At 40.2% G+C, this 20,209-nt stretch overlaps 1 pseudogene; it reads left to right on the top strand.

The window, feature by feature from the left end:
• The first annotated feature begins 428 nt into the window (after positions 1-428).
• Positions 429-19,433, top strand: LOC129038115 (RNA-binding protein 3-like; annotated as a pseudogene).
• The last annotated feature ends 776 nt before the right edge of the window (positions 19,434-20,209 follow it).

Raw genomic sequence — 20,209 nt, 5'->3', positions numbered from 1 at the left:
ACTGAATCATATTCACTACACATCTTTTAAAATTAATACAGTATCTATGGGTCCATTGTTGATACAGTATTTTAACTGTCTGAAATACTGTGCCAGGCACTTTCTAAAGACATAAAAATAAGAGGGGGTGTTCAAGAACAAGAGTAGACAAGAAAACAGCAGGAGGAAAGATGTGCGGACACTAAAGGAAAGGAAAGAATAGACACCCTCTTACCAAAAAGTTGTTCTTCTTTTGTTTGATGTTTATTTTTATGTAAAAATGTACTAACGAATTTGAAAGATGCCATGACTAAGGCAATGATGCTCCACTCTGATTCACTTGGAGTTGAATCACTTGGAAAGCTTTTAAAACTACGTAGGTGCCCACGTGCTACCTAGATTCTGATTTAAATGGTCTGAGATTTAGAAATAGCCGTTGAGTTGTCAGTTGAAGGTTCTGAAAGCTTAATGCTAAACTCAGTTGCCTGTGTTTATTCAGTCCAAGTTGCTGACTTGGACAGCAACTTGGACTGAAACGGCCCACTTAGAAGAGAAGTCTCTAATGGTTTGTATCCCTGTCTAGGTGTGATAGCGGGTCTACCCCCAGACTCCACAGGTAACTCTGACATTTTTTCTTCTACAGCTGAAATTTTTTTTTTTTTTTTTTTTTTTTTTAGATGAGGTCTCACTTCTTCCCCCAGGCTGGAGTGCAGTGACACAATCATACCTCACAGCAGCTCTGAACTCCTGGGCTAAAGTGATCTTCCTGCCTCTGCCTCCCAAGTAGCTGGGATTACAGGCACGAGCAGCTGTGCCCAGCACTTACAGTTGATTTTATATCTGTATATTTGCATGTTATGGGATATTTTCTGGCTTTGGTGCCATAGCCAATTAGAGCTTTAGCTAGTTATAGCCTCATCTCTTATACATAGACAACTTAAGGTGTGGTCAGTGAGCTCTAACAGGCACGTCATTGCATAGCTTTTACAGATAATCCATTCTTTTTTTTTTTTTTTTTAACCATAATTCTTTAGTCCTGCCAGTCATTTTGGAATGATCGCTTAGGAGAGGGGTAATGCAAGCCCCACCCTTAATCACCTGAACAAAGTCCCTTTGACTATCCCCAATATTTGTGAAACTTAGAAAATGTCATTTTACAGTTAACATGAATCAAATATACCAGTAAGCCTAAAAGATTATAATAGCACTGAGCTTGGAGTCAGAACTCCAAGCAACTTGAGTTACTTATTTCCTCCATTTTCTTTTTAGTGAGCTTCAGTTATTCAGATGTTAGTCCTCTAATTTTCTTTTCCCTCTTTTTCAACATGACACCTTCATCCTTAAGAGGGCCTGCTGTCCTCCTAGCTAGAGAATCAGCGTTTTGCTCTCTTCCAAGACTAAATCTCTGGGCTTTTGATGGGATAGCAAAGGGAATCTCAGCATCTGATTCATTCTTAAACAGACTTTCTACCATTCCGCCTGTATTTATAGCTCACATCATGCTCTTCAGCTTTATCTGGTGTTTCCAATTCCTGAGCCTTATGCAGGGTTTCACTGTGTGTATCAGGTTGCTTCACGGCCTGCTTGGGATTCCTACTTTTCAAGTCTGCTAAGGCAATTGTGTCTTGATTTATCTCCCTTCTAGCTTTCAATATTTTGTTGCTAAATGTTCAACATTACTTAAAATGTAAAAGTAAACAAGGAAATACCATTTTTCATCTATCAATGACTGAGAAAGAGAGAGTTAAGCAGAAGATCTGCAATCCAGTCTCTCCCTTCGTAGGGAAATACTTTCAGGAAAGCAAGGTTAAAGCAAGCAAACAAGCATGTGATTTTTAAAAAATATAAAGTATATAGTAATTACAGACCTCCTGGCAAACAAAGTAATGGCATTTGCTAGCAGGAGAGTCCATATTTACGGAATTCCTCTAGCAAGATGTCCCAGGGCTGGGATTGTTTATGGTAAACACACTAGGAATCGATGTGGTAATTCCAGCACTTTGGGAGGCTGAGGCAGGCGGATCACTTGAGGTCAGGAGTTACCAGCCTGGCCAACATGGCAAAACCCCGTCTCTACCAAAACTACAAAAATTAGCTGAGTGTGGTGCCATACACTTGTAATACCAGCTACTTGGGAGGCTGAGGCAGGAGAATCGCTTGCACCGGAGAGGCAGAGTTTGCAGTGAGCAGAGATTGGGCCACCGCCCTCCATCCTGGTCAACAGAATGAGACTCCCTCTCACAAAACAAAAAAGAATCAATGTGGATTTCAGGGGTATGATTAACTGGAAAATACCGTGGAAGTTATGTAACGTAGCATAAAATGGAAATGTTTTGTAACTGAGTTGGCTCCTTCTGTGTAAGCGGGGTGACTGTACACTTGATTTAGAAACCACATCTACTGTCCTGGGCCAGGATGCATCCAAAGCAAGAAGAAAGGACCTGGGGATTACTGGTATCCTTGAAACTATTAGTAAAGCTTGATACTGAGTAAAATCTCTGATTTGAGCCTGATTTGACAGTTTGATCCTTTGTGTTAGCTCAATAGCAAAAATAAAAAAAATTTGATACTGCAGTATTGGGTGTGTGTATGTGTGGTATGGGAGCAGGGAGGAACACGCATTCTTAAACACTTAGTAAGAGTATAAAAATTGGTGCATTTTTAAAAAGTTCATGGTAATTATATGTATCAAAATTTTATATGAAGTTCTTTTTGATCTAACAATTTTACTTCTAAAATTTATCCCATGGGTATACAGGTTGTATATAAAAGTATTCTATAAAAATATCTGTTACAGAATTTTTGTAACAGAGTGAAAAAAAATTCTAACTGTTCAGTAAAGGAAATTGCTGAAATAAGTCATAGTGTAGCCATTCAATAGAATAGTATGCAGCCATTAAAATGAACTAGATAGATCTATATGTGCTGACATGGAATACCTCTATGATGCTATAAGGTGAGAAAAGTAAGGTGCAAAATAATGTGTAGACTCTACTTGCATTTAAGCATCACACACATACACACACACACACACACCAGGAGGACTGTGAATCTGGCACGGAAAGTGTTATAGACTGAATTATGTCCCCTCAAAATTCATATGTTGAAGTCCTAACTTCCAGTGTGACTAGATTTGGAGATAGGGCCTTTAGGACAATAAGTAAGGTTAAATGAAGTCAAAAAGGCAAAACCCTAATCCTGTAGGGCTAGTGTCTGAGTGCATGGGCACAGAGAAGAGGCCATATGAGAACACAGAAGATGGCCGTTTGCAGTCCGGAAAGAGAGGCCACACCATAAGCCAACCCTGATGGCCCCTTGATCCTGGACTTTTAGCCTCTAGGACTGTGAGAAAATAAATTTCTGTAGTTAAGCCACCTAGTCCATGGTATTTCATTATAGCAGCCCTAGAAGACTAATACAGAAGGGAAACTTTCTTGATGTGTAGTGTTTTGTACTATTTGAATATCTTTACCATGTATATCAGTTTTTCAATTAAAACAATGGTAGAGGCACTCTCTTCCCCTAAAATTGGGACCACTTGATCAGTTAATTTAAAAAGTCAGTGACAGTGGTACGTATTTAAAAATGGCAAATATATACTTTAGTCATTTTATTTTGACTCAGATGTATATGTTCACTCACCAGTCTTGGTAGTAGGCCCAAGACCTTTTATCTGAGCATGAATTTGCTGGTTGGAACACCTGCTTTGGCTTTGTTACAAGTTGCATTGTTTACAGTTTACAGTTTCATTTTCTTCAAAGTGGAATAAGAAGTTAAAGACACCTTTCAAGCAATTTGAATGCCCAGTCTAGATTTTTGTACAATTTTTTCTCCAAAGTTTTACAGATTTGTCTTACCTGTGCCTAGTTCTATAGTAATTTTTGTTTGTTGTTCATGTTTATCAATTTAGTTTTTATAGAAAATAACTTTGTATTTCATTAGTTTACATATTTAAATAGATTCTATAAGTATAATAGGCATAAATACTTTGGAGTACAAATGCAAATTGACTCTTCTAAGCATGTAACTCAATTAGTTTGGAGAGGAAGTATACAGGTATCACGTAGTTAACCATAAGCTTTTCATGCTTAGAGTGCCTTGGTGTTATATAAATATGATATTAGTTTATTTTAGTTTTGATTTTGAATGCTTTTAAATCCTTTATCCAGATTCATTAATAACGCGTTTCTAATGCTGACCTCAACTCCTAAATGGATTTCATGACAGTGTGAATAAAACCAAAATAGTTCAGCCCTCTTTTTGTCTCCAAGCAGATGAAGAAACAGAGTGCCAGAGAGTTTACATGGTTTGTTAACATTTCACTAAGTATGCTTTATTACTTCTCTTGAAATATATATCTCCCCCTGGCATGCATTATTTGAAAATTAGTTATAGCTATCATGGCTCTTTACCCCTAAATACTTCAGTAGATATCTCCTAAGAACAAGAACATTGTCTTCATAACTGTAATTCAGTTGTCAAATTCAGAAAATTTAACATTGATACAATATTATTTTCTATCAAAGCATCCATATCAAAGTTTGCCAGCCATCTCAGTTATGTCCTTTGCAATGTGAGTATAGTTTACAGAGAAAATAGAGTAATGAGTAACAAAGCAAGTGGAATTTAGTTTTTAAAGATAAGTTCAACTATAGTTTAATTATTTTTAATATATGTAATAATATGGGAAATGCCCTGATGCCTTCCTCATGAAACTTTAGATGTGACATTATAAGATGGACTCAGGGAGGTGCTTTGTTTCTCTTCTAACTGTTCTTGTTTATTGATGTAGTGACATGCTGCAAGAATTGTATCTTGGAGAAATTACCTCCCACAAAGATGGCAACATTAGAAGAACCTGCATAATAAATAATATGCTCTAATTGTGTTACAAATTTATTTTACTACTTCTCTGAAAGTTAAAAATGGTTACCATTTATTTTCTTGGTTACATGCCTATTTTCTTAAGAACTATGCTTAATGATTAGCATAAGTTTCTGCACAAATCCTCTCTGATATCAAGTGTCATTTTCCTCATTTTATCATTTAGACCTCAAGGTTCTGAGATGACGTGTGATTTGTCCAAGGTTAGAGAATGGTACAACTGAGAACACTAGAAAATATCGCAGAGCAATAAGCTTAAATTTAGATAAATATTTTCTCTAAATGAATCACATGCTTTTCCCTTATAATAGAGATTAGGTGGCTGGGCGCGGTGGCTCATGCCTGTAATCCCAGCACTTTGGGAGGCTGAGGTGGGCGGATTGCCTGAGGTCAGGAGTTCGAGACCAGCCTGGCTAACACGGTGAAACTCCGTCTCTACTAAAAATACAAAAAAATTAGCCCGGCGTGGTGGCACACACCTGTAGTCCCAGCTACTCGGGAGGCTGAGGCAGGAGAATCGCTTCAACCTGAGAGGTGGAGGTTGCAGTGAGCCAAAATCGTGACACTGCACCTGGGCGACAGAGGGAGACTCTGTCTTTAGACGGAGAATCCATCAAGCATAATGTCTTGTTATGATCTCTCTTGATTCAAGAGGCTTTAGTCTGCTTAAAATACAACTGTAATTTCTTGCTGAAGATGGTAATATTTATCGTGAGTGAAGACTGTACTTTCAGGGTACAACAAACTATAACATAGAAGTATGTTATAGTTCTATAACAAACTGTAGAAATGATCTATAGTTTGTTAATCTTGGGTGCTATATCAAAGTGAATCAATTTGTCCATCAGATATGTGTGACGGGTATTCTGTTAAAGTCTGGGGATACAAAAATGGCAAACAGTGTTACTGTCCTCTTAAAAACTTACAATCTTGCACAGAAAAACAAGACTAGGCAACTACAGCCATGTGCAACAGAAGGACGTTTCAGTCAACGAAGGACTGCATTATATATAACATTATAATTGATCTGAAAAATTACACCTAACAATGTTGTTGCTGTTGTGCAATGGATTACTCATGAGTTTGTGGTGATGTTGTTGTGAACAAACCTGCACTGCCAATCTTATAAAAGTATAGCATATACAATTATGTACAGTCTGTGATACTTGATCATAAATGACTCTTACCAGTTTATTTATTATACTATATATCATTATTTTAGAGCATATTCCTTCTACTTATACAAAAAGATTACTGTCGAACAGCCTCAGGCAGGTCCTTTGAGAAGTATTCCAGAAGAAAACATTGTTAAATTACTGTGTGTTAAAATAGTGTGTGTTATTGTTCCTGAAGACCTTCCAGTGGGACAAGATGTGGAGGAAAACAGCAATATTGGTGATCCTGACCCTGTGTAGACCTAGACTAATGGGTGTGACTGTGCCTTAGTTTTTAACAAAAAAGTTTAGAAAGTAAAAATATATACAATAAAAAATTTTAAAAATAGTAAAAAATGGTCCGGGTGTGGTGGCTCATGCCTGTAATCACAGCACTTTGGGAGGCTGAGGCAGGTGGATTGCTTGAGCCCAGGAGTTTGAGACTAGCCTGGGGAACACAGTGAGACCCATCTCTGCAAAAAATTTAAAAAGTAGCCAGGCATGGTAGCACACACCATGTAGTTCTAGCTACTCAGGAGGCTGAGGTAGGAGGATCGCTTGATCCTGGGAGGTCGAGTCTGCAGTGGGCCCTGATTGTGCTGCTGCCCTCCAGCCTGGTGGCAGAGCAAGACTCTGTCTCAAAAAAAAAAAAAAAAAAAAAGTGAAAGCTTATAGAGTGAAAATAGAAAATATTTTTGTACAGCTATACAGTGTATTTGTGTTTTAAGCTAAGTGTTATTATGAGTCAAAAAGCTTAAAAGTTTGTAGAGTAAAAAATTATAGTAAGCTAAGGTTAATTTATTGAAGAAAAAGTTTAAAAAAATATATTTAGTGTAGCCTAAATATACAGTGTTCATCAAGTATACAGTGGTGTACAATAATGTCCTAGGTCTTCAGGTTCACTCACCACTCACTCACTGACTTGCCAGAGCAACTTCCAGTCCTGCAGACTTCATTCATGAAGTGCCATATACAAGTGTATCATCTTTAAACCTTTTATACCATATTTTTATTGTGCCTTTCTATGTGTATCTAAACAAATACTTATTATTTACAATTGCCTACAGTATTCAGTACAGTAACATGCTAGACAGGCTTGTAGCCTAGGAGCAATAGGCTATACCATATAGCCTAGATGTGTAGTAGGCTATACCATCTAGGCTTGTGTGCGTACACTCTGTGATGTTTACATAAGGACTAAATCGCCTAACAACCCATTTCACAAGACATATGCCTGTTGTCAAGTGACACATGGCTGTATTGAAAACTGAAGTAAATTACAGAGTCAAATGAACAATGGAATATATATATATAATTTATACATATACACAGGTACATGAATACCTTAGCAAATAAAATTGTCTAAGGTGATCTGTAATATTAAATTGTTGTTTAACAATAAATTAAGATCACAAATGGAAACAAATAGGGATGCTTCTATACCTCAGGAATAGCAATAGGAGGAAGCCATGACTATTCATACACATAAACAGTCACAAGAAGGGTCAATAGAACAAGACAAGAGCCATAGTTGTAGGAGATGGGCTGTCCAATAGAGGAATGCAGACATTGCTAACCCAGCCCTGACCTATTTCTCTTCCCAGAAACCTGACCTCCAGGTTTATCCATGTTGTTACAAATGGCAAATGACAGGATTCCATCCTTTTTTTTTTTTTTTTTTTTTGAGACAGAGTTTCACTCTGTTGCCCAGGCTAGAGTGCCATGGTGTGATCCTGGCTCACTGCATCCTCCCCCCACTGGCCCCACTCCCCGATTTCAAGCAATTCTTCTGCCTCAGCCTCCCGAGTAGCTGGGGCTACAGGCATCAATCACCACACCTGACTAACTTTGTATTTCAAAATTTTGTATTTCATCATGTTGGACAGGCTAGTTTCAAACTCCTGACCTCAGATGGTCTGCCTGCCTCTGCCTCCCAAAGTGCTGGGACTACAGACACCAGCCACCACGACTGGCTAATTTTGTATTTTTAGTAGAGATGGGGTTTCACCATGTTGGATGGGCTCACCAGCCCATCCAACTCCATCCAAACTCCTGACCTCAAGTGATCTGCCCGCCTTGGCCTCCCAAAGTGCTGGGATTACAGGCATGAGCCACCACACCCAGTCGATTTAATAATTTTTAATGGCTGAATAGTATTTCCTTTTTTTTTTTTTTTTTTTTTGAGACTGAGTCTCACCCTGTCACCAGGCTGGAGTGCAGTGGTGCAATCTTGGCTCACTGCAACCTCTGCCTCCCAGATTCAAGCGATTCTCCTGCCTCAGCCTCCCAAGTAGCTGGGACTACAGGTGCATGCCACCATGCCCAGCTAATTTTTTGTATTTTTAGTAGAGATGGGGTTTCACCATGTTAGCTAGGATGGTCTTGATCTCTTGACCTTGTGATCCACCCACCTCGGCCTCCCAAAGTAGTGGCATTACAGACATGAGCCACCGCACCCAGCCTTCTTTCCTGTTCTTTTAGAAATGAACATGCTTTAACATTTACTTATGAGTCATGGCTCACATGTATAGCAAGAAAGGGTTTGGTGAACAGGGAAATTCTCCGAATAGGGTGAATACAAAAAGGACCATAATGATGAAGTACAGGCAGCACACTCCATCTCAGAACAGTCACCAGCCACCAAGGAATTCCCTGATCATCTGAATGGGACTGAAAACAATCCAGTGATTCCCCAGAGGCTCCTGCTCATCGACTCTTTTGCAGTAGATGACACGCAGAAAAATAGCTAAAAATGGAGACCCAAAGTAACTAGCCATTGACTCTGCGTAATGAAAGAGTGACCCATTTGGAGATAACTGTACCAACGAAACCCAAACAATGTGGTTGAGAGTTATGAGGATGGTAACCTTTAGGCCTAGGTGCCCAATCTATCCCACTCAATGTAGGAACTGTGAAGCAGGGGGGATTCCATATGAAGGGGACAATAGCAGAGCTTCTGTTTCTCTCTTGGCCAATTGGGAAGGCTGTACAAATCAGGGCTGATCATCCCTGGCCTCCCCCTGAGAAACATGGGCAGCAGCTTCAGGTGGCCACAGAGGATGCAGGCAGCCTTCTTAAAAGACTTCTCCATGCTTGATAGGCAGTGCTGGGCAATAACACAGTACCAAAATTACTTCATCCTGTCTTTTCTGCATGTAAATTGATTTGTTCCCCTGTACTGTTCTGAGGAGCCGAGCACAGGCGATACAGCACACCTACTCAGCTACAGATTTCCAGTTTTTGTTTCTGCTTATAATAGTTTTGGTATTTTCCTGCAAAATTCTAAAAATACACTTAAAACTTTTCCTTTGGGACTCGCAATTTCAAAAAAATCAAATTTTTGGTTCATTACAAAATCATTTTACTTGTCTCTGCTACCCAACTCTTATTATCTCATTATTATTTTCAGTTTGTCTAGTGGTTACATTTGTAACTTTTAAAGTGCTTTCTCCAGCTCTATTTCTGGGTCTATCATGTTTATGTATCTATGTACTTAATATTCACAAAGTCCCATAACAATTGGAATCCTTACGTGTTTTTTACACAACCCACTCCCAAATTCTGTCAACTCTAACTTTTTTTTCTTTTTTTTTTTTTTTTTTGAGATGGAGTCTCACTCTCTCATCCAGGCTGGAGTGCAGTGGCGTGATCTCGGCTCACCGCAACCTTCGCCTCCTGGGTTCAAGTGATTCTCCTGCCTCAGCCTCCCAAGTAGCTGGGACTACAGGTGCATGCCACCACTCCCGGCTAATTTTTGTCCTTTTTAATAGAGATGAGGTTTTGCCACGTTGGCCAGGCTGGTCTCAAACTCTTCACCTCAGGTGATCCACCTGTCTTGGTCTCCCAAAGTGCTGGGATTACAGGCATAAGCCATCACACCTAGCCAACTCTAACATTGTTTTTAAACAGCTAATTTTCAGAGTTTAAATGGTTCTCTGTAATTGTAATTAAGTTGTCCATACTTTGTTTCTATGTTGATTTAATAGAATTTTTGCTATTAAGATTGTGTAAATTTCTTTCTCCATAGATCCAAGACATACATGTGAATGACCACAATGAATAAAAATCACACCTGGGAAGTTCCAAGGTAATATTTTTGGGTATCATTTTTAAAAATAAATACTACTTTTTTGTTGTTTGTTTTTTTGAGACAGTGTTTCTTTCTGTTGCCCAGGTTAAGTGCAGTGGTGCAATCATGACTCACTGCAGCCTCGACTTCCTGCACTCAAGTGATCCTGCCACCTTGGCCTCCCAAAGTGCTGGGATTACAGGTGTGAGCCACCATGCCTGGCCAAGTATCATTTTTTAATGTTTGTAATCTCTTATATTCTCAAAGTAATGTTCATTGTAATTAACTTTATACTTAGCCCTTGTTTTATTGCACAGATTTATTTTTTTTTAGAATTTGTAATTGCCTTTTAAAATTTGTTGTTGATATAACATACAATTTCTTTTTGAAATTTTTAAAACTTTTTTCTCTTAAAAATTTTTTTTTGTATTTTGTTTTCTTTTTTTCTTTTTCTTCGGGGTAACAGTTATTAATAACATACAATTTCACCTTCTCACTAACATTGCTAGTAACAGGTCCTAAAGTTTCTTAATCATCGCATTTCTTCTACTAAATCCACTTTTATATTTTAAAAAGGGAAAGCACTCTTTCGGGGCTTCTTGAAATTCTTTTGTAACTTGAATCAGGTACTCTTTATTTCTGCTAAAAATCTGTCATGATATTTCTCTTTACTGGACTGCTGGACTAGGTCCATAATGGTATTCATGACCTTCTCTAAAATAACTACTGCTACTTTAAGTCAGTTTTTAAAGTTCACAGATCATAGTGTATTTTTTTAAGAGCATTGGGAATTATTTATTTCCAAAATTCATGATTGCAGACATTGTGTGGTCAGCAAATGGTCGCAAAGGAAGTAAACTGTATATATTCGACCTGGAAGGAAAAACACTGATAGGACAGTGAATTCTTTGGCTTCCTCATCCAGGCCATGCATATCAGTGCGTCTGTCCCCTTGTTGGCCAGTAGCTCAGTGTCTAGGCAGATGAAGTTCTTAGAAGGGTGCTGGTCAGCTAGAGATGACAGATGTGCAAAATTTGGCTTTAAAAAAAATTCAGTGTCCCATAATTGGATTCTCCACTGCTGCAAACTCTGTGTGCCACTGTCTGCTATTTGCCTATGCCTGTCCTAGGCTGCTCTTCTAAATTTCCCTTGGCAGTAGCTCTAAGTCCCTGTCCCACCCAACATGGGGCTTCCTTGATTTGTGAGTGGAATTTGCAAGTGTAAAGGTGTCCTGTACTGTGCTCCTGAGGCATGGATTCAGGTAAAATGGCGTTTTACAGCCTGCATTAGTGGGAAATTACTTTCTATTAGAATTCTGAATAATGTGCACATAACGTTTATAAAGTGAAGGGAAGATGTCAAGCATTTCACTAACAAATGAAAGCAAAGCTCACAAGACTCTGCCAGAAGTGAATTCCAAGAACACTTTCTTCATCATTTCTCCTTTCAGCTCACAAATCCGTAGGTTGGTGATTCAGCCTGGGCAGCTCTTCAGGTCTCAGCTAGGCTCACTCACGGACTGGGGAACAGCTGGCTATCAGCTGGTGCCTCCCAGGTATGGAGGTTGGCTGGGGTGACTTAGTTCTGCTCCACATGTCTCCCTCTAGCAGGCTAGCCCTGGCATGTTCTCACAGTGAAGGCAGAGCTTCCATTGGAGTACTTGTCTCCGGGTACTCTTTTTCCCCAAGCTCCCAACATAGGCTTCTTTAGTGTGTTCCCAAGTCAACTTCACAATTTCTCCACAAGATTCCAGTCATTTTACATGAAGTAGAGAGACAGTCTTGCAGACCCCCTTCTTGGCCATAGGAAGTCACCAGAGTAAAGAAGGGAAGAGGCGAGGAAAGCAACAGGGCCAACTCCTCTTGGTAAAGCACAAACAGTATCTGGAAAGTACCAACCACAGAGAAGGCAGGAGAACAATTTCAGGGTGAACATCCCAGGCTCTAGAGAAAAGCAGATGCTGATTTCAGTCCTAGCTTCTCCACTCACCATGGGCAAGTTATTTATCCCCCAGCCTCAGATTCCTTGGAGGTGAAATGGGATAATGCTACTAACTACTGCCTTAAGGCAGTAGTTAGTTTGTGAAGATCAAATACAAACATGGAGCTTGGCACAGCAGCTGTTGCACGTGAGCTCAAGGAAATGATGGTTATACTAGGACTTAGGTGGAGGAATACTGTGGGCTTTAAAAGGAATCCCTAGCCTGTGGCTTATACTGCTGGCATTAGGACAAGGAGAGAGATAAACATTTCCCCTGACTTCTTTTCACTTTCAGAAGTCCACAGGCAACTTGCCCCAGTCTCCTGTCCCCAACACCACTACCCCACCTCAAATCCTGGACCTGGCCACTATATTATACCCACAGCTGTGGAGCTCTTAGTTCCCCAGGCTGGTTCATACAAGGGGGAAGCAGGGACCTGGCCAAGAGGTGCCCCTGCTAGGTAAAACATCTGTGGCCCCTGGGCAGTGAGTGCTCTGGAGTCCACTGGTCCTTGCCTGGGGCTTGTGCTGGAAGGCAGAGGTGTCAATGATCCCAGGTACTGGCCTGGCAGCCAGGCTGGGGCAAGGAGCGTTCCAGCCAAGTGTCACTATCACCATTGTTCTGAGTGGCCTGGGCTGGCCCCACAGATGGCCTCTTAGCTCCTCTCCTGGTGCCCTGGACTCAGGCAGAGAGCATGGTGCCCAAGCACATAGTATCATAGTGAATTAATGAAACAGCAACAAAGCAGATAAATTGTCCCACTGGCCCTTTACATAGGTTCTTTCCAACAGCTTTGGAGAGTGAGGATGTCTCCTCATCCTCATCAGCACAAGATGTCATTCATGTTTTGACAGTAGGTACAGCAGGAGTGGGTTTAGTGAACAGAGAGATTCCCAGGATAGCCAGGATGGATAAAAGAATGAAAAAGACAAAAATGGCAAAGCTCAGATAGTGCACTCAACTTATTTATTTAGGACAGTCACCAAACATCAAGCAGTTTTCTGTTTTATAGGTAAACTCTGTGATCCTATGAATAAGGCTGACCACAAGTTCAGTGAGACCCTGGAGCCCGCTGTTGATTGATTCTTTTACAGTAGATGGTGAGGAGGACTCTAATCTATAATTAGAGTCTCAATGTAACGAGCAATTTATTCTATGTAACAGAAGAGTGGCCCATTTGGAGATATCTGTACTAATGGGACCCATATGATGCAACGAGACTTATCAGGATAAGAAATAACTTTCTAGTTGTAAGGAGCTCCATCTCTCTCTCTCATTCTGATGTCTGCTCAGGGACCCTGGTGTAGAGGTTCCCACTGAAGAGGGTGCTGGTGATGTGAAGGTGGTCAGGGAGCAGGAGAGTCCTCCTCATCACTTATCCTCTTCAGAATCCACTTACTTTCCCCTGAAGTTGATGATATATTGCCAGCATCTTCTTTTCAGATCTGTAAAATATGCAGAATGAGGTCATTGTGCACATGGTCCTTACGGGAAGCTGAAGCATCATCCTCATCACTGCTGAGATTCTCCAGAATCCACTCAAGATTACATGAAGTTGACATATGGGAACCAAAGATTACGTGAAGTTGACATATGGGAACCATCTTCTTCCTTATCCATTGATTTGCCAGATATTAGGCTGAGATCTTTCAGGAGCAGCTGAAGAGTCTTCATCCTTATAGCTACCTTCATAAATGATGTCCAGAGGAGAATTGTATTCCATGTTCTTGAGGCTGCCTTGGTCTTCCATGGAACCTTCTCCAATGCCCTAACAAGGAAGCTGCTTCAGAATGTCCTCGACAGAAAGATTTTCATTTGCTTTGGAGTCCACGTTGACCACAGATGAGGCCTCTTTCTCTGACCTGTCACTTGGAAAATCCCCTACTAGGGCTTCGGCAGAAGCTTCAATGAATTGCTCCCCACTGTGTACTCTGTTATGTGGTCAGATGGTTTTGACCCACTGCTTGAGGCAGGCAGCATATCTTCTGGACCACTGAAGATATGTTTCTCACAGATGCGACTATCTGCGGCTGGTGTCACAGGGAGTAGAGGAATTTACCAAGACAGTTGTAGATAAAGAAAGGCAGGTTTGTTAAAGAAAGTATGAAAATATATTGCAAGATTGCAATGGACAGCACAGCAGAGAAGGGGCTGTCTGCAAAGAGGCAGAGGTGGAAGGGAAGTTTTATAGGGTTGTACTGGACAGGGTTATGTGCAGAACAAAGTCATTGTGTGGAATGAGTTCGACTCTCAGAACAATTATTTATTATTCTTCCTCACCTGGAGCCCTTCCCCACCTGAGGCCCCTTCCTCATTTTTGCTTACTTATCAGGAATCCACATTCCCCCCATGACAGAATAGCAATGACAAATCTTTGGCATTGGGGTAGAGGTCTCATCTTCCAACTGCTTCCTACTGACCAGGGGCGTAGAGTTGACCCAACCTATGGTTGTTGGTCTGTCAGGAGACCCTGTGAGCCATTGTCCTGGGTTGTAGGACCTAGGATATTGGATCATGCTGGAGGAAAGCATTCATCAGAGAAGGGGAGCATGTCTAGGCAAAACTGGCCTCCAGCTGAATGGGAGACTCCTAAAGGTAGCAGGCATCATTGAGGAGAGAGCAATATCCTGTTCATAGCACCATTTGAAGGTGAAACTACTGAATTCTAAAAGATAAAATTGTGTTTCTTGAGCCAGTTACCAAAAAGGCAAAGAAAACCCTTTTGTAGTGTGACTGTTTTTCCGTATTGGAAGCTCATTTAGATAACCTGGAAGTTACACTTGATGAAAAAGTGTTTGAATTTAATTCGACACAGCATAGGGAGCCAATTTTAGAGAGACTATTATATCTTAATTATATATAGTGTTCCTTTTATGAATTTCACAAATTTTCTCATGATTTACACAGACCGTCTACGATGTGCCCAGACTTTCTGACTTGTCCTAAAAATCCCTCTTTCTTAAACAAGCAGTCATTTTACCTTAGGACAAGAATTTACTGTACAAAATCCTTTCTCACGTAAAATCTTCATAACCTTCATTACCAAAAATACCTCTTTACCTTTATAACTTTCTTTATGTTTCTCTTATTTCCTGGTTCCTTTTATCTTGTTTTATATTATAACCATTGTCCTTTGAATTAGACAAAAGTTATTTTCCTTTTTTTAGGAATTTATGGTTTATACTATGTGTTGCTGTGTGAGTTCTGTGGAAGGGAAGCAAATGAGGTTATTTACATATTGTTGAAGTTGTTCCATCAAGAGATTACTCAGTTGGCTTTCTTGCTAGGGCTTGTCTGAATAAGTATGGGCTATTTTAAACCCCTGAGATAAGACTATCTAGGTTGAAGTTATTTGTTAAAGATTTAGGTAGCTTTCCCAGGAGAAATGGGGCTACTAGAGGGAAAGATGAATTCAGAGGTTGGGCAAATATTAAGCAGGCACTCATCTTGGAAAGTATGTTTTTGCCCCAAAGGAGTGTGGAGTATTTAGATATTACCAGGGCATGGAGGGAAAATGGTAATTGATCCCTTACATATTATAAAGGGGTGTGAATTTTTCTTTTGGAGGGAGAGGGTGCCACTTGTTCCCATTACCCAACAGGATTTGGAGGAGAGTTGTTTAGAGAAGGAGATTAGTACAGAGTCACTAGAAGTCGTTTAGCCAAAATGATAAGTCCAAAATTTTTAAAAGGCAAAAATCTTTACTCGCTGATAGAGGGGAGACTCAACTTTCAAAACAGGCTGCAATAAAGACAGCATGAGGATGACTGAATCTGTCTCCTTTTTCTTCCCTCCTTTTTCTGTCATTCATTTAAAAGGAAAACAAAATTCTTTCATTTTTGTTTATATTACATGAAAATCTTGTTTAAAAGAGAAAGCCAAATTGCATCTTTGTACTAGTGTTCTATTAATGTTAAATCCAATTCTTAATAAAACCTTATAAACAAATCTGTCCAATCTTTATTAGCTTGACCATAGGGTAAGATTTCCATAAACCTCTTATAACCCTTTATCGTTTTCTGTTAAACAGCAGATTAATTATCTAAGAAAACTATTATTCAGACACATGCGCCCAGATTCTGGACCTGTATTAATGTGCTTTTATTTCAGTTTTCAACCTATGGGAAAACTAAATAATTCCCTTCAAATCTTAGCCAGCTTTTTTATACCCACAGAACTTTTTATAAGATCAGCCCTCCACAACTTACTTTTTAACTTGCTTAAACCTTCAGTTTTATTCCATTACTTCTGTAGGTTAGGCCAATCCTTAAAACCTCTGAGCAAGACAAAAATTACATTCCCTTTAACAAAAGCCATATTTCCATGCCTTCTTTTTTTTTTTTTTTTTTTTGACGGAGTCTCGCTCTGTCGCCCAGGCTGGAGTGTAGTGGCGCAATCTTGACTCACTGCAAGCTCCACCTCCCGGGTTCACGCCATTCTCCTGCCTCAGCCTCCCAAGTAGCTGGGACTACAGGCGCCTGCCACCACGCCTGGCTAATTTTTTGTATTTTTAGTAGAGACGGGGTTTCACCATTTTAGCCAGGGTGGTCTCGATCTCCTGACCTTGTTATCCACCCGCCTCGGCCTCCCAAAGTGCTGGGATTACAGGCGTGAGCCACCGTGCCCTGCCTATTTCCATGCCTTCTTATAACCTCCCACCAAAAACATATTCTACTTTCCTTCTATACTTTGCATGTAAACTGTTTCTCCAGCAGTCTCAAGTACATGTTACAATGTTAACTCTCAGCAACTTTTATTTTTGGTGAAAAGTCTGATGAGTAATTTTTTTTTTTTTTGAGACGGAGTCTAGCTCTGTCATCCAGGCTGGAGTGCGATGGCACAATCTCGGCTCACTGCAACCTCCACCTCCCGGGTTCAAGCAATTCTCCTGCCTCGGCCCCCCGAGTAGCTGGGGATTACAGGTGCCTGCCACCACGCCCAGTTAATTTTTGTATTTTTAGTAGAGACAGGGTTTCACTGTGTTGACCAGGCTGGTCTCGAACTCCTAACCTCGTGATCCGCCCTCCTTGGCCTCCCAAAGTGCTGGGAGTACAAGCATGAGCCACCGTACCTGGCCCTGATGAGTAATTTTAACCATATATAAGATTGCAGAGCTCAAGACAAGCTGCGGATAATGTCTGACTCTTTCCAGACTAGCCAGGGAACCAGGCTAACTCCATATGTCCCCAGGCCTTACCTAGAATCTAATGGCTATAAAACAAACAAGTCAATTATTAAAAGTCATAGAAGCAGTTTATGGCCTTAAAGCATTTGACAAACAGTATCTGACTGCCTAATTTAGTTTAAATGTGTGAGCTTTGAAGACATCTTTTATTTTACTTTACCAATAATCTTTAAACTGTCTTTTTAAAAGATTCGTATTAGAGTCATGTGACCTAAAAGGCATTAAGTTTTTATTTTTCTGACAATATGTTTAAGTGCTTATTTTTCTTTAAGCCAATTAGAATTCTTTTATATAAACACATATAAATACACAGATAGAAATGGAGAATTCAGACAAAATTCCATCAACTGAGAAGTTTTCAGAGAGAAAGCAGGGGCTTTAAAAACCGGTATCTGTACACATGCAGACCAAATATAAGCTTTAAGTTGATTTCTAACTACAGCGCTTTTAAAAGAACAATCTTTTAAAAATGTTCTATTACCAGATTTCAGTCAGGACAAACGGCTAGTATTTCTGGCTTTTGAATCTTTTACTAAAGGTATTTTATAACATGATATTAGTAAGCCTTAACTAAGAAGAAGACTTAAACACAGACACATGAGCTGTCTCCAAAGAGATGGTCTGTGATTTACAAGATCTAGAATTGCCCCAAAGGTAACTCAGAGAAAAGAAAATTTCAAGACAGGAAATCAGAAGCTGTTCATGGAGGGGAAAAGAATCAATAAAGGGCAAAAATACCACAAGTATTAAACCACAAAGGACTCACTTTGAAAGACAAGAATTGAATTGTGAGAGGGCAAAGCCTTAGCCACTTATCTACAGCACAAGGTGACTGCTGTTTTTTCCAGAAGGAGTTTAAAGCATTTTCAAGCTTGCAAAGGATTTTAACTGCTCAAGATAACTTTCTAAGACTAGCCATGTTGTTATTATGCATTCTTCTTTTAATTTAACCTTTTTCTTTTATTGGTCTATCCAGTTCCAATAGTGACCCAATCTAAAAGGCTGTTAACATCCAGATAGTAATTTTCCAGGTTTTTACCATATAAGCAAAAGTTTATTTCCAGAAAGGGGTAGAGGAGGTGTGTCCATGACAGACAGCAAAAGGGAAATTTATAATTTTACTTGTTGCCTCCAGAGTTGCCCTTGGCTTTGTTTTATTGATAATGATGTTTGATTTGGAAGCCAGCTGGAGCAGAGACACCTACCCCAGCAGAAGGCCATCAGGGGTGTCTGATGGGATTCTGTACTGGGGGCACTTCAGCCCTTAGGGCAGTCCCATTTCCGGCGGCCAAGCTTGTGGCCAAGGGGGAAAACTGTGTAAGGCTTTTCCCCATTCGTCCCATTGGGACAGTTTGCCTTTCAGTAGCCTGGCCTTCTGCACTGATGGCAGTTACCTGGAGGATATTCTGAGGGCAACCCAGACAGGGCTGGGGGCTCATAAAGCAGCCAGCAGTTGAGCCTGCCTTTTCTCCTTGTGTTTTCTGTGTTTTTCTTTCCCGTTAGCCCTGTCCTTTTTATTTGGCTCTCAGTTATAAAAGACTGAGGAGGCTAATTTGAGAATTTCCTGCATAGGGGCCATGCTATTAATATATTACACAAGAAAATTAGATGTGCCCTATTTTCTCTGCACCTCTGAGCTCACTCTCTGTCTGGCTTTTTTAAGTTTTAATTTCCAGGACTTGAACTCGCTCCCATGTCCACTAAAGAAGGAAAGCTCTTCGTGGGAGGGCTCAACATTAACACCGACAAGCAGGTGCTGGAAGACCACTTCAGCAGCTTCGGGCCTGTCTCTGAGGTGGTCATTGTCAAGGAGACTCAGCGGTCCAGGGGTTTTGGTTTTATCACCATCACCAACCCAGATGCCATGAGAGCCATGAACAGAGAGTCCCTGGATGGTCACCTGATCCGTGTGGATCATGCAGGCAAGTCTGCGGGGGAACAAGAGGAGGTGCCTTTGGGGCCCATGGGCATGGTCGCAGCTACTCTAGAGGTGGTGGGAACCAGGACTATGGGAGTGGCAGGTATGACAGTTGACCTGGAGGGTATAGATATGGATATGGACAGTCCAGAGACTATAATGTCAGAAGCCAGGGTGGTTATGACTGCTACTCAGAAGGAAATTACAGAAGCAATTATGACAACAGAAATGAGACATGTGCACATAATATACACAAGGAATAGCTCTTCTGATCCAGGATTGTCCTTCCAAATGGCTGTATTTATAAAGGTTTTTGGAGCTGTACTGAAACATCTTATTTTATAGTATCTCAACCTCTTGTTTTTAAATTGAGCTCCCAAGGTAGCTAGTTAAAGATCTTTTAGACAGCTCCATCTTTGTTTAAATTTTTTTCTCCTATTTAAAGACAAATTATGGAACATTTGTAGGGTCTGAGTATTTTTCTTTTTGCCAGTTTTTTAGTTTGAGCTCTCAGGATTATCAGATCTAGCAATAATTGGTTCTGGCATTTGGCCAGACTGGTTTTTGAAAATTAATGTGTATCCAGGGACATTTTAAAAACCTGTACACAGTGTTTATTGCGGTTAGGAAGCGATTTCCTAATGTACCTATAAGAAATCTGCATCAAGAACATGATTATCTAGGGGTTTTCTCTAATTCAGATAACCAAACTGATTATATAGAAGAGCCGCTTTAAAATGTTTGCAAATGTATTTTTATAATACTGGAAGAAAAAAATATTGTTTTGTCTCATATAGTGCTCAGGATGTCCTTCACAGAGCTTATTAAAAAGTTGAAACCTGAAAAAAAAAATTAGATGTTTCTTTTTGAGAGTCTGAGAGTTAAATTTGTCTTAATGTTTTAGGATGTAGCCCAGAGGTGAGTCTGAAGAAATAGATGGGGTTTGTCCCATGGTGGAACCGGAAAACAGTGAGCCACTGGAGGGTAATGTCTGCTGGGGACATGAACCACACTTTCTTTAGGAGCAACCTGCTGAGGA

The sequence above is a fragment of the Pongo pygmaeus genome, chromosome 1 (assembly GCF_028885625.2).
Source record: "Pongo pygmaeus isolate AG05252 chromosome 1, NHGRI_mPonPyg2-v2.0_pri, whole genome shotgun sequence".
NCBI lineage: Eukaryota > Metazoa > Chordata > Mammalia > Primates > Hominidae > Pongo > Pongo pygmaeus.
This window is presented reverse-complemented; position numbering and strand designations above follow the sequence as displayed.